At 60.5% G+C, this 12,928-nt stretch overlaps 1 pseudogene; it reads right to left on the reverse strand.

Moving 5' to 3' along the window:
- Window positions 1–64: 64 nt before the first annotated feature.
- LOC144277872 (syntaxin-binding protein 2-like) lies at window positions 65–12,661 on the reverse strand (annotated as a pseudogene).
- Window positions 12,662–12,928: the final 267 nt, after the last annotated feature.

Raw genomic sequence — 12,928 nt, forward strand, 5'->3', positions numbered from 1 at the left:
GCCCAGGGGGTCCCAACTGTCCCTGACCTGGGCATTCCAGCCACCCTTCCCCCCAGGACTCGCCCTACTCACCAGTCACCACTTCCCACTTGCCCCTGGTGGCCGGGGTCAATTCGTAGGCGCAGCGCATCTCAGACATGGACACCCCACCCAGCACGTAGATGATGAGGCACGGGCCCGTCTGGTACTCAGTCGCTGGCTTGTTCTTGTGCCAATGCCTGAAGCGGGAGCTGGGGGGAGAGAGGGGCAGTGTGGATCCCAGGGGCTCGCTGAGGGAATGCCAGGTGTAGGGGTGGGCACTGCCCAAAGCGGGGGCTGGGGGGAGAGAGGGGCAGTGTGGATACTAGGGGCTCGCTGAGGGAATGCCGCATGGAAGGGCAGGGCCTGGAGGAGGATGGGAGGCAGGCCCTGCCCAAGGCAGTGGGACAGGAGTCCCAAAGCAGGCAGAAGGGAGTAGGGGAGGGTGGCACCTGCCCTGGGCTGGGGGTGCTGTCTAAAGCTCGTCCAGTCCCTTTCCTCTATCCTGGACCCTGGTGTGTTGAGGGACTGCTGGGGCGTGGGGGACATGGTAAGAGGGGTCCAGGGCTCCAGGCTCTTGGGCACCCCCTCCCCTGCAGAGGGCAGGGCCCTGGCCATGCACTCCCAGGCACAGAGGCTCCCACACCCTGGGGTGTGTGTGTCAGGGCTCTGCTGTCCACAGCCCAGCCAGGCTCAGCCTTACCTGACAGCAGCCTGGGAGCTGGTGGTAGGGACCGGGTCTGACACGAAGGGCCACAGACTCTTGTCCAGTTTGTCCTCAAGGATGTCCTGGCGGGGGAGGACAGATCAGCAGGGGCCAAGCAGCAGGAACCTCTGACCTGGTGGCCAAGCCAGGCCCCATTGGGGCGGAGGGGCTGAGATGGCTCCTCACTCAATGATTGACAGTCCCTGGGGGGGAGCAGCCTGGGGCCCACTTTCCAGGGTGGGGCATGGGGAGCCAGCAAAGAGCACGCTGACTCCTCCAGTGATGCCCCCAACTCCCCACATCCCCCTCAGCTGCTCAGTGCCCTGCTGTGACCTCCCTACCCATCCACCGTTATGGGGAGGGCAGAGACCTCCTGCAGCCGGATCCAGGGCCCCTCACCTGGGGTGGGGGAGGCAGGGGGCTGCCCTCAGTGCCCCTTCCCTGCTGCGGGCAGATCCAGGCCCTGCCTCTTGCTCCATGAGGTGTGTCCCAGCCACACAGGGGGCCCAGGCTATGATACATCCTAATGCCACATAATAGGGGCTTTTACATTAGTCCGCTGCTTTGACTTGTACAGGGAAGCTTAAGGCCTGCCAAGCTGTGGCTGGCGCAGAAGGGGGCGCCCCTGATTGGATTATGCATGGGACTGAGGTTACCGCAACTACCTGCCCCAAAATCCCACAGGAGGAACCATCACAATGCTGGAACAGGGGCCTGGGAGCCTCCCACCTGTGATCTGCCAGGGACAGGAGCTCGGGCGGGGGGTTAATTCTTGGCCTGGAGGAGCCCCAAGCCAGTAGGTTGAAGGCAACTAAGTGTGCCCCCCACCCCCTTGAGGAGTGCCCCACAGGACTGGGTGATGAGGGGCTCAGCCCCCAGCAAGGGTGGGGGGAAGGAGTGACCATGTCACCTTTCACAAGCTAAGCAGGTTTGGGCCCAGGCAGTGCTTGGATAGGAGACCTCTAAGGAAAAGCCACTGGGTGCTGGGAGGTGCAAGTGAGTCAGCAGAGGGTACTCTATGACCCCAGGGAGTGGGCGGGGGGCTCTGCAGGGGGTGCTCTCCCAGTTCAGTCAGTGACCAGTACTGTACTGCAGGAGTTCATCCTTTAGATGAACGTCACACAGCTGCTCCTCACTGGAGGTTAGGCCAAGGTCCCTGCCAGCCATTCAGATTCGAGTGCCAGTCATGACAGTGTACTGCCTGGATCCTCTGCACTTCCAGCCCCACACACTGATCACCTCCTGCCCTAGACTCTTGGGCAGCGCTGCTGGGCGGCTGTTAACAGCTGCCTGCCACTCCTTAGGAAGAATTCAGCCCTGGTGAGGAACCCCTGTATATACCGCCCATGCCCCACCCCAGAGCTGGCAGCATCTCAGCACCGGGTAAGACAACTCCCCTGAACTCGTGTCTATGATTTAAGACCCTAAGGATGGCAGCAGGAGAGGACTCGCTGATGAGCCCCTCACATGGCTAGAGCCCTGCGCAGATACAAAAATGTGGATGTGCATCAGCCTGCAATCCACAAGCCGCCTTTTACCTGTATCCGCATCCACACCGGCAGCAGCTAGCGAGGGTGGGGAAGGGGTCTTGCAGGAAAGAGGCAGTGTGGAGGGGGCAGGGTCTCGAGGAGAAGGGGCAGCTTGGAGGGGGCGGGGTCTCGAGAAGGGACAGTGTGGGGGCGGGGTCTTGAGGAGAAGGGGCAGTGTGGAGGGGGTGGGGGCTGGGGGGGAAGGGGTTTCTCATCACGTGCCGCTCCTGGGGGGTCACGAGCGTACACGGCAGCAGCAGAGCATGTTGCATCACAGTGGGGTGGAGGGGTGGGGTGCCAGGGCCTCACCCTCTCCAATCCCAAATCCTGCTGCTCAGGAGCTGGTGGGGACACTGGTGCTGCTCGAGCTGCTGGACAGGAAGCCGCGCGGCGGGGCGAGTGGGTGCCGGACAGCCCCAACTCCGACGTGTTGCCTAGCCACTGGCTGCGGGCTGGCGGCCCCGAGTGCCCTGCGTGCCCCGGGCTGCCTGAGCTGGATGCCGCGGGCCAGGCGCTGCTGGGGAGTAGAGCCCTGCACGGTTGTATCTGCAGCCAATCCACTATCCGCAGAAATGGGGCACGGATATGCAGGGCTCTACACATGGCTGACCCCAAACCACCCCCTTGGGCCCAGCCTGCCAGTTGTGACCCCAGTCCCCAAGGCCAGGAAGCAGATGGCCCGGTACCTCCATGATGTCCTTGAGCATGGGGATCCAGTGGGAGAGCTGGTAGCTGGACTCCAGCCGCGCCTTCCTCTTCGGTCGCAGCTGCCTGCTCTGGGGGAGGAAGGGAGAGGGGGTGAGAGGCAGCAGGGAGGAGGTGCGGGGTGGGAATGGGGGCAGACAGGGAGAGCATGGCCTACCTGAGTCGCGCCAGCCAGGCTGGCAGGGGAGAGGCAGAGAAAACAGAATGGATCACTGAGTGAGAGAGAGAGCGAGAGAGAGAGAGAGAGACTGATGGGAGAACAGAGCTGCTTCCCCCCATTCGCCGCATGGCCACCCCAAGCAGTGGTCACCAGCTCCAGTCGCTGGCGATCTGAGGTCCTGACTCCCAGTATCCTCTGCCAGGGCAGAAGAAGTCACCCCAGATGGGGAGTAACTCGGGAGTCACCCTCATATGGGGAGGGTGTCACCCCACTGTACAGGGACAGAGGCCACCTCTGTGCTGGGAGTAGGTCACTGCCATAGGGTGGCACCTCCAGGATGGCCTGGGCTCCCCTGTGCAGCACAGATCTGCCCCCTGGCACGGGGACAGCTGCTGGCCCCTGGCCCCAGTCCCTTACCCCAGGCGTGAGAGAGATACCCAGGAACAGCATGTTGTGGATGATGTCTCTCTGCTGCTGGATGTTGGCATGCTGGATCAGCTTGGTGAGGTTCTCCTTGTCCACACCTGCACGGGGACAGACAGGTCAGCCCTAGCACCCCTGGGATGCACCCACAGCCCAGGCACACGAGTCCGTGGCCCCAGGAGTCCTAGTTCCCCGATCAAATCCTGAGATCCTGCTCTTCCCACCCCTCTCAGAGCTGGGGGTAAACCCAGGAGTCCTGGCTCCCAGGCCCCCTCTATCCCACTAGACCCCACTGCCCTCCCAGAGCTGAGCATAAAACCCAGGAGTCCTGGCTCCCAGCACCATCCGCTCTAACCCACTGAACCCCACACAGTTAATGATCGAATTTAGGTTCTTGCTGCTCCTCCCTCAACAGGTTCTCTCGGGCGCTGGGGTCAGGGGTCTCTCTAGTTCCCCCTGGCAGTGCAATGGGAGCCCCCGTCCCCCTGATCTGGGCTATTCCTATTCCTGCCTCTGCCACCTACTCCTGGCATGCTGCTCCATGCCTCAGTTTCCCCCCCTGTAACATGGGGATAGTGCTTTCACCTGTGACAGGGAGGCTTGGCAAGAGCCTCAGGAATATCCCTGGGGGGACTCAATGGGAGTCACAGCAGCAGGGTGTGCACAGAGCAGGATTTTCCCTCCCCAGCGCCGCTATCAGCTCCTGAGAATAGCCCAGATCAGACTGGGGCTGCAGGCTGGAGCCAGCTCTGCTGCAGCAAGTAGCTCCGGTGGTTAACAAGCATGCTGTCAGTCTCTTCCCTGGGTAGATGGTTTGGGCAGCCAGGTGTGTGCCAGGCTCCCCTCTGGAGGCAGGCCTGTACTGCCAGCTGTGAGTTACAGAGCATCTGTGCCATGGCAGCCAGCTATCCCAGAGGGGGCCCCCCTGCCCGAGATTGGTAGCATTATCCCCCTTTTACAGATGTGGAAACTGAGGGGTAAATAGGGGAGGTGACTTGCCCAAGGTCACCCAGCTGGGAATAGGGCCCGGGTCGCCCGTCCCAGTCCAGGGCTCTATCCACTAGGCAACACTGTCTCGGTCGATGGGAAAGTAGAGAGGAATGGTGCAGTCATGGATCCACAGGGTCGGTGCCAGGGTCCCAGCTGTGGAAATCTCTGGGAGGAAGCCCTTTGCTGTGCCAGACCCCAACAAGTCTCTCTCTTCCTCCAGGACAGGCCACATGGCCTTCCCGCCTCCTGAGACTGAACCACTAGTCTTTACCCCGTGAGCCCTGCCCAGCGAGTCCAGCTGGGACAGATCCTGGTAGAGACCCGTCCACTCCGCAGGGCCCGACGCCCCTCAGCCCGGGTGACAGGGCCACTCACCCAGCGTTGTCAGAACAGTCGGGTTTCTTAGGCACCTGGACCCCAGCCTGGGCAGCCCAGCCCACTGAAGGTTAAAGCAAGAGGCCGTTCTGGTCAGCCCAGAGCCCAGCTGAGCTGCAGAGAAACCTGTTTTCAGCTCCGGGTCTCTCACTCAGGGCCTGTCTACATGTAAACCACTTCAGCTGCTCCGCTTCAGTGACACTGCCTTTCCCATACCCCCGAGCGACACAGTGGCACCGACCCAAATGCCTCGTGTAGACCAGGCCTCGGCCTGACCTTGGTCAGTTCTCAGGCGAGAGCTCCCAGCTTCCCGCACTCATCCCCCAGCTCAAACCTTCCAACCCTGTGTTCTCGAGCTGGGGGCCCTGCTCCAATTCCCTGCTGGGAGCATCCAGCCAGGAGTCATTGGAGCTGGCACGGTCTTTCTGGCCCCCAGGCTGATCTGTGTTGGATTCTCTTCATTTCACCAAGACAGGGAGGTGACACCCCTCCCGCCCCGCATGACTCTTACCTTCCCCGAGAATCCTTCCCTTTCACCCCCTGCCAGAGAAGCCAGGAAATATATAGGGAAACTGAGGCACGCATCAGATTCATAAAAGATATTACAAACATTCCCAGTTGGTCACAGGTGCACAGTCTCCCAGCAACTCAGCAAAGGCTGGAAGCAAGAGCAGAGGCAACAGGAGAGAGAGATCTGGGCAGGCCTTGGATTTTACATCACTTTGCTTCTCCTAGGGGGGGCAGGAGCTACTGGGTTTCCCGTGTGAGAATCCAGGGCAGGGTGGGTTTGCAGCTGCCCTCTGCTGGGGGTGGGACGGGGATGGCAGGAGCTAGGGGAAGCCCACAGGCCAGGGCTGACTTGTGGCTAAGGCTCGGGAGAGCTGGGTTCTATTCCTGCTCTGGCAGACTCCCTGTATGCCTCAGTTTCCCTTCTGTAACACAGGCTACCCTGCCTCCCCTGGGAGGCTGAATTCATTAGTGAGATTCTGATACCATGGTGATGGGTGTAGGAGCACACACAGACAGGAGTGTCCAGGTGTGGAAGAGGCTCTGTGTGCGAAGCTTAGTTCTGTGACCGAACTGCCCTGTTTATAAACAAAGAGATTATGCTGGGCACACACTTCCCCAGTTGGTGCCTCGGTTTCCCCATCTATACAGAGGGGATAAGGACACTAGCCTTTGTAGAGCACTTTGAGATCTGCCCACAGCCAGTGTTAGAGAAGGGCTGGGGCCATTAATCCAGCCACACAGGGAATGCTATTGTTCTGCCAACCCCTCAGGATCTCCAAGGGTGTCTAGACCCCACCCCTCCCCCCGCCAGGATCTCCGAGCAGGTTCTAAATCACTCCTCCTTCCTTCTACTTCTCATGTGCTCCCCCGCGGCTCTGTCCCATGGCAAGGGCGTGGCCAACACAGCTCGCTCACCTCTCCCATGCTGGGTTCGTATGCCTTGAACACCTTGAGTTTGGCCAGCACAGCGTGCGCCAAGTGGAAGTTATCTTCATGGTCCCTGCAGCAAAGACAAACCCTGTGGGTCAGAAACAGCTCCTCCCCCAGGGGCACATGCACTTCCTGTAGGAGGTAACCAGGTACCCTTGCCCTTTGGGCACACTCACTTCCTGTAGAGGATGGCTGGGTACTTCTCCATGGCACACTCACTTCCTATAGGGGATAGCTGGGTACCTCTTCCCCTGGGCACACTCACTTCCTGTAGCGGATGGCTGGATACTCCTCCAGGGTTTCACACAATGTGGCAATCTGCTCTGCCAGATTCTCCATCTGCTTGTTCTTTTCGAAAAAGCGGTAGGGGCTGAACCAGTTGTGGAAGCTCTATGGCCTGTCCAGGGAGTACACCTTGGGGACAGGGGAGAGCAGAGATCAGACCCTGGTGCCAACTGCTTGCAGCCAGGCCAGCTGTGCCCCATAGACGCGCTGTTGGATCAGGCCAGCCTGGTGGAGCTGTAGCGAGCCCCTAGTGAGGGAGAGATCCCTTTGCCAGTGCCACTCCTGTTGTGGTACAGGGATAGCGAGCCAGAGATTCATGTACCAGCCTGGGATGAAGATGCCCCAGGTTCAGGTCCTTACTTGGCTGCAGACCCCCAGGTGCCCTCAATGTTGGGGGAGGGGGCTTGGCGATGCTTCTCGTCTGGCGAAAGCCCCAGCACAGCCACGGGCAAACCCGGCATCAAGGTGCGTCTGCCGCTGTCGCTTATTTCACTGGCCGAACAGAACGAGCCATGGGGACAAACGTTCTTGGACACCAATAAATAGTATCGGCCCATGAAGGGTTTGCTGGCGCAACGGGACGGGTGAGCCAGCAAAGCCTCCTGACGGACACTCAGCTTCTACCAGCCAAAGCTTCTCTTGGCACAGTTGGCACCAGTACCCCAGATGAAATCAGCTAGAGTAGCGAACGGACTGCTTTGCCAGAGTAACGGCACCTACCCAGGGGCTCTGCCACCACAGCTGCATCAGTTACAGGGGGTATTTTTTCTCTCATGTCCCCGTAACAAACCCATACCAACAAAGCTTTTGTGTGTAGACCAGGCTCATGTCTCTCTGTGCCTCAGTTTCCCCATCAATGCAATGGGGCTGACACCACAGTCCTGCCCCTCAGGGGCAGGAGGGGGGAAATCCACTGATGACACAAGGAGGGGATGGGGTGGTTGGGTAAAGGGCAGGCGTGTGGAGTATCGGGCTGTCTTGCAGGCCTAGTATAAACCATCAGTAAGAGCTGGTAAAGCCAGGGAGGCAGGGCCCTCCTCCCCCATACATCTCCTCCCCCATCCATCTACCATCCCAGGTGCAAGCCAGCGATTCCACGTCTCACAGGGTGTGAGCAGCCAGCTAGTCCCTGCTGCCCTGTGCTGGCATCAAACCCGGGGCCCTAGAAGGGAAAGGTTCCCCCGCCAAGCCACATGAAACAATAAGGGTGGAGTGTCATACGTCACCATCCGCCCCGCAGACCTGCTCCTCCAAAGCCCGGCCACCCCTCACCCGGCTCTCGTAAGGCAGGAAGGCCATGTTGATCTCCTTGAGGGTTTTGATGACCTTGGTGATCCGTGACTTCCTCAGCTCCTTGAACAGAGGCTCAGGACAGGCTGCAAGGCAGAGGCAGTGGGTGGGAGTGACAGGCACAGGGCTCAGGACCCCCAGCACAGCGCCAGCCCCCACGGACGGGGCCAGACCGGGCACAGCAGGGGCAGTAGTGCTGCACGCCTGTGGGGAACCTGGGCAAGCCAGCAGGGCCACCCAGGAGTCAACGATGAATCCAGCCCCCCCGAACCAGAGTCATGCCGGGTTCTCGCCTTCTGCAGCATCAGCAGCGAGGGGGAGCCACAATCTCTCCTACGCAGCCCCTGTCTCACACCCTGCCCTCAGCCCCCCCGCAGGGCTGAGTGACCGGAGTGTACAACATAGGATGATGCACAAGGAGGAACGGGGACTTGGGCTCCCCCTGCCGCTGTAATGGGGAGAAGCAGATATGACCCTGACACACTGGGTATTCTGGTGCTCTCCCATCCCCCCACCGAGTTGGGACTGATGGAGCAATGCATGCTGGGAACGGTAGCCAGAGGCCGCCTTTCTGGGCACACGCTGCAGGTGTCTGTGAGCCGTGCTGGCTGGAGGCAGGCCCGTGGGGGAGAAGGGGGGGAAGGGATAGGTGGGGTCATTCGGTCTGGCCTGCTGGGGCTGCATCCCCTGCAGGAGGGCAGAGCATAATCAGGGTGCTGCGCACTGGTCTGCCGGCAGAGAGAGGCCCCCCAACCCCAGGCTCCAGTGTGCCGCTGTCCAGGCTCCCAGCTGGGGGATCCCCCGACCCCCAATACTCACGGCTGAGGAAGAAGACGTGAACTGCCTTGTAGTTGAAGGTGGGGGTGCCCTGGAAGTCATTGATCAAAGCCTGCACCGACTGCAAAGGGGGAAGAAAGGGGGTGTTAGCACCTGCCGAGGCCCCTCCCTGCTGCTCAAATGGCCCAGCCCATGCCCAGCCCCTGGGAACTCAGGGCCTAGCATGATGCCATCAGGAGGTGGGCTGGTTTTTACCCCCCTGGCTCTGGGCTCCCTCCCCACCTGGAGCAGGGCTTGTGCCCATGTGTCCGGGACATCCTTAGGGCCCAGTCATATCTCTCGCTGCCACAGAAGTGTCCATGCCCGGCCACAGATGGGGCCTGGCTTTGCCTTGCTGCTGAACTAAGTGGGCTCTGAGCAGTGCCCAGGGAACAGCCGGCCGAGCAGCAATCCCAGGCAACTACCATCAGGGCCCCCTCCCTCCCCGGGCGCCATGCTGGTCACCTGCAGCTTCGCCACGCCAGCTAGCCTGGCAGGGTGTTTGGAACCTGTTCAGACCCCTCGACCAGCCATTGTGACAGGTGAGAACCTGGCTGCCCTGTCCCAAGCCCCAGGCCCCAGCTCGCAGTCCTCTCCTACAGCGCTCCCTCCGCGGGCAGCCCCTGCGGGTTCTGGGCTTCACCCTGCTCTGCCAGCGCCCCCTGCCCCTGGTCTCCCTCCACTCACCTTGCTGCTGCAGATGCAGGAGCCTCCTCCTCAACAGCCCCTGCTCCCTGAGCCTCTGCCTCAGCGAGTCTCCTTCGCTTTGAGTCTCAGCTGAGGTCGCCTCTCTCCGCCTGCTGCACCTGCCCATCCAATCCCCACAGGATTGCACTGCGGAGAGGTCTGGGGGACAGTCTGTGCCTCACGTGGCAAAGAACATGAAGCCCAGCTCCGGGGAAGCAGCCTCCTGGGGAGCCCCTACTGGCCCCATTCCCATCCTGATGTTGTGCTGCACACAGAGAAATGGAACGAGGGGAGTCTCCGTGTTCCCCTAGGAAAGCCCTGTAGGCCATTGGCCCAACATCTCCACCACCTTCCTGCCGTGCCGAATGCTCCCTCTGCCGCACCGGCCTAATCCGCTGCTCCACATCCCCCAGCCCAGTCCATGCCGGGGGCTCAATAACCTTCCTGGCCAATGGTGCATACTGCCCCCATGCTTGGCACTCTCCTGCTCCTCCTCCCACCCAGGCTGATTCACTGGTCCCAGTGATCTGATCCGGTGTGTGTGTGTGGGGGAGATATGGGGCTAGCTGGACAAGCTGGGTCTGATCTAGCGCGGTGGGAAGGCAGACATACCCAAGCCTAGCTGGGGACGGAAGATGGGCTAGACAGAGCAGGGATCTGATCCAGCCTGGAAAAGCTCAGATTCCTAATGAATCTCAAGAGGCTGGAGGGGGAGGAGCATGATATATGGATACAGCATATCCCCAGGGGGACACCAGGGCAACAGGTTCGGCCTGCTTACCTTCCATTCTCTTTCCTTCTTCACGCTGTGAAGGACAACACTGAGGATCTCTGCGAGGGAAAGAGACGGGGATTAGTGGTGGGGCTCAGACGGGATGGCTGTGCCCTGAGCCAGGACCCTCTGGCTGGTGGAAGGACGCCTCGGGGAAGTGGCTCAGAGGCTGCTTTCAGGCCAGATAGTGTTGTGCTCCTAGCAGAGCCCCCAGTCAGCGATCGTGGTGGGGTGACAGGCTAGATGGGCCATGGGTCTGATCCCCCTTCCTTTCTGCCAGGCTGGATACGAGCGCAGCTGAACTAAGGATCTGGCGCCGTGCAGGAAGAAAACAGATCCTGTCCAGCACCTCTTGACTGGAGGGGATCCAGGGACCCTCACTGTGTATAGGGGACAGCAACACAACAAAGACTTCAAATTCTGAGTCCTGCACATAGAACCCCTCCAAGGCATGCCCCACTCAGGGAACTGCTGGCCTGTCTCCTGGGCACCTTCCACGGCCCAGCTAAGCAATTAGATAGTCAGCTCTTCAGGCCAAGCACCATCTTTTTGTTGGTGATGACTGGCGCTCCTGGGCACCACTGTAATACACCTAATGAATAATGTACAACGCCTTGCAAAATGGGGCCTTGGTCCATGACTGGGGCTCCTGGGTGCTACCATAATACATCTGTTTGTTTTACCCCTACGAAGCACCTGATTCTGGCTGGCCCCGTAGGGCAATAGCCCCGAGACCCTGACCTGTGCTCTCACTCTCACGCCAACTCCCGGTAGCTGGTGTGCATGAATGCACTGCCCAACACACTATGTTTCCCCCATAACTCAAGCAATGCCTCTCCCTACCCCACCTCTAGCCCATCAGGACTTGGCTGCTCGGTCCTAATGAGGCTCCAGGGGCTATTCTGCACCAGGACGCGCTGGCCTCCCTGCTGCTTTCCTGCAGTTCCTTTACACCTGTGGCATGCGGACGCCCCGTTCACTGGGGCACGTGGGGCTCGAGTGCACGGTAAGGGGCCGGCAGCACAGACTGGATCCAGACATGGTGAAGGCAGACACGAACCTGCTTTCTCCACGCATCTCCGCCCAGGCATTTCGACCCTGAACTGCAGCTACACCCCCCCCCCCCACGCCAGCCCTGGACTGCCCCCACCAGCTGTGCCAGTGCCCCTCGCTACTGACTGGAGCCCTTGCTATCCCAGCCCTGGGTTCCCACCCACTCCCAGCTCCGCCAGTGCCCCTCACTCCTGTCCACAGCCCCCTGCTCTGCCAGCCCTGGTCTGTCCCCCCCCAGCTCTGCCTCACTCCTGACCTGCAGCTATTCCAGTCCTGGGATCCCTGCCTCACGGCTCTGCAGATGCCCCTCATTCCTGACTGCAGCCCCCTGCTATCCCAGCCCTTTGCTCCCCTCCCACCCCCCATTCCCAGCTCCACCAGTGCCCCTCACTCCTGACCCGCAGCTATTCCAGTCCTGGGTTCCCCCCTTCACGGCTCTGCAGATGCCCTTCACTCCTGACCCGCAGCACCCTGCTATTCCTGTTCAGAGACCCCTCTTGAACCAGGGCAGTATGGCCCACCCCAAGTATTCAAAAGTCACGTGTCAGGCCCTCCTAATTGTGCGATTTAGTGAGGAAAAGCTAAGAGAAGAGCTAAGGGTTATTAGCACCACCGGCCGTCCTGAGCTGTGGGCCACTTTTGCTCTGTCCCAGTTCTGGGGCAACCATGGAACATCAGAACTGAATCCACTTTCCAAGGTTCTTTTAAACCCCAAGTCTGTGGTCTGGATTTAGCCACAGGCCCCGTCCACTGCAGCCTGGGCTGGAGATTCAGCAGTGGGTTGGGCTTCTGAAGTAACAGAAGTGGGTTGGGCTTCTGAAGTGTAAGGCTTTACCTTGATCTCTCCTACATTACAGCTATCGCCTACGCCAGCTCTGTGTTGGGGCGGGGCAGAAGTGTACTGCTTCACTACGTTACAAAGTGGCTATGACGTCATTTTTCTCCTCACGCGCAGCCGTTACCCGTTCTGACAGGCTGTTTATAATGCTAACTTTACTAGTTTTCAGAGGTTGTCGGGGTGGGGGGGGTGCAAGGTGGAAGTTTCCCCCCTAGTGCACAAAATATCCTTGCACCGGCCCTGGTGGGAGTCATCCTGATGGAAAGAGATGACGACGATGACGCCCCCGCAAAATGCAGCTCCTATGGGAGGGGGCAGCCCTTGGGGGTGGGGCAGACAGCCTCCTCCCCTTCCTGGTGTGTGACAGGCAGGCGGGGGGGAGCTCTCTGCTCCGACTGACTCCTAATCCTCCCCGACGGTGAGACACCCCCGGGAGCACCCTTCCCAGGGCTCCCCAACTGGGCCCTGCCCCCCCAGATCCACACCCAACCAGACCCTGCCCCTGACTGGGCTCAGACCCCCCGGCTCCGCACTCACTCTTGCGCACCACCGCCTTCAGCCCGGACGGGGCCATCTCCGCCTCTTGCCACGTCCCCTCGAGCCCTGTGGGTAGAAGTAGGACTCAGCTGTGTGCGGGGTGGGGCTGGAGTCAGGACTCCTGGGTTCTGGCCCGGCTCTGCTCCTGACCTTGGGCACGCCCTGGCCTCTCCCTGCCGTGCTCTGGGGAGTGTCTGTGATGCTGGACGACGGCCCCTAGTGACGCTGAAATCAGTCACTGGTGGATGGGCCCGGCCCCCCCTAGTGTCACTGATGGACGGGCCCAGCCCCCCCAGTCACTGAT

The sequence above is a fragment of the Eretmochelys imbricata genome, chromosome 20, assembly GCF_965152235.1.
Source record: "Eretmochelys imbricata isolate rEreImb1 chromosome 20, rEreImb1.hap1, whole genome shotgun sequence".
In the NCBI taxonomy this organism is placed as follows: Eukaryota; Metazoa; Chordata; order Testudines; family Cheloniidae; genus Eretmochelys; species Eretmochelys imbricata.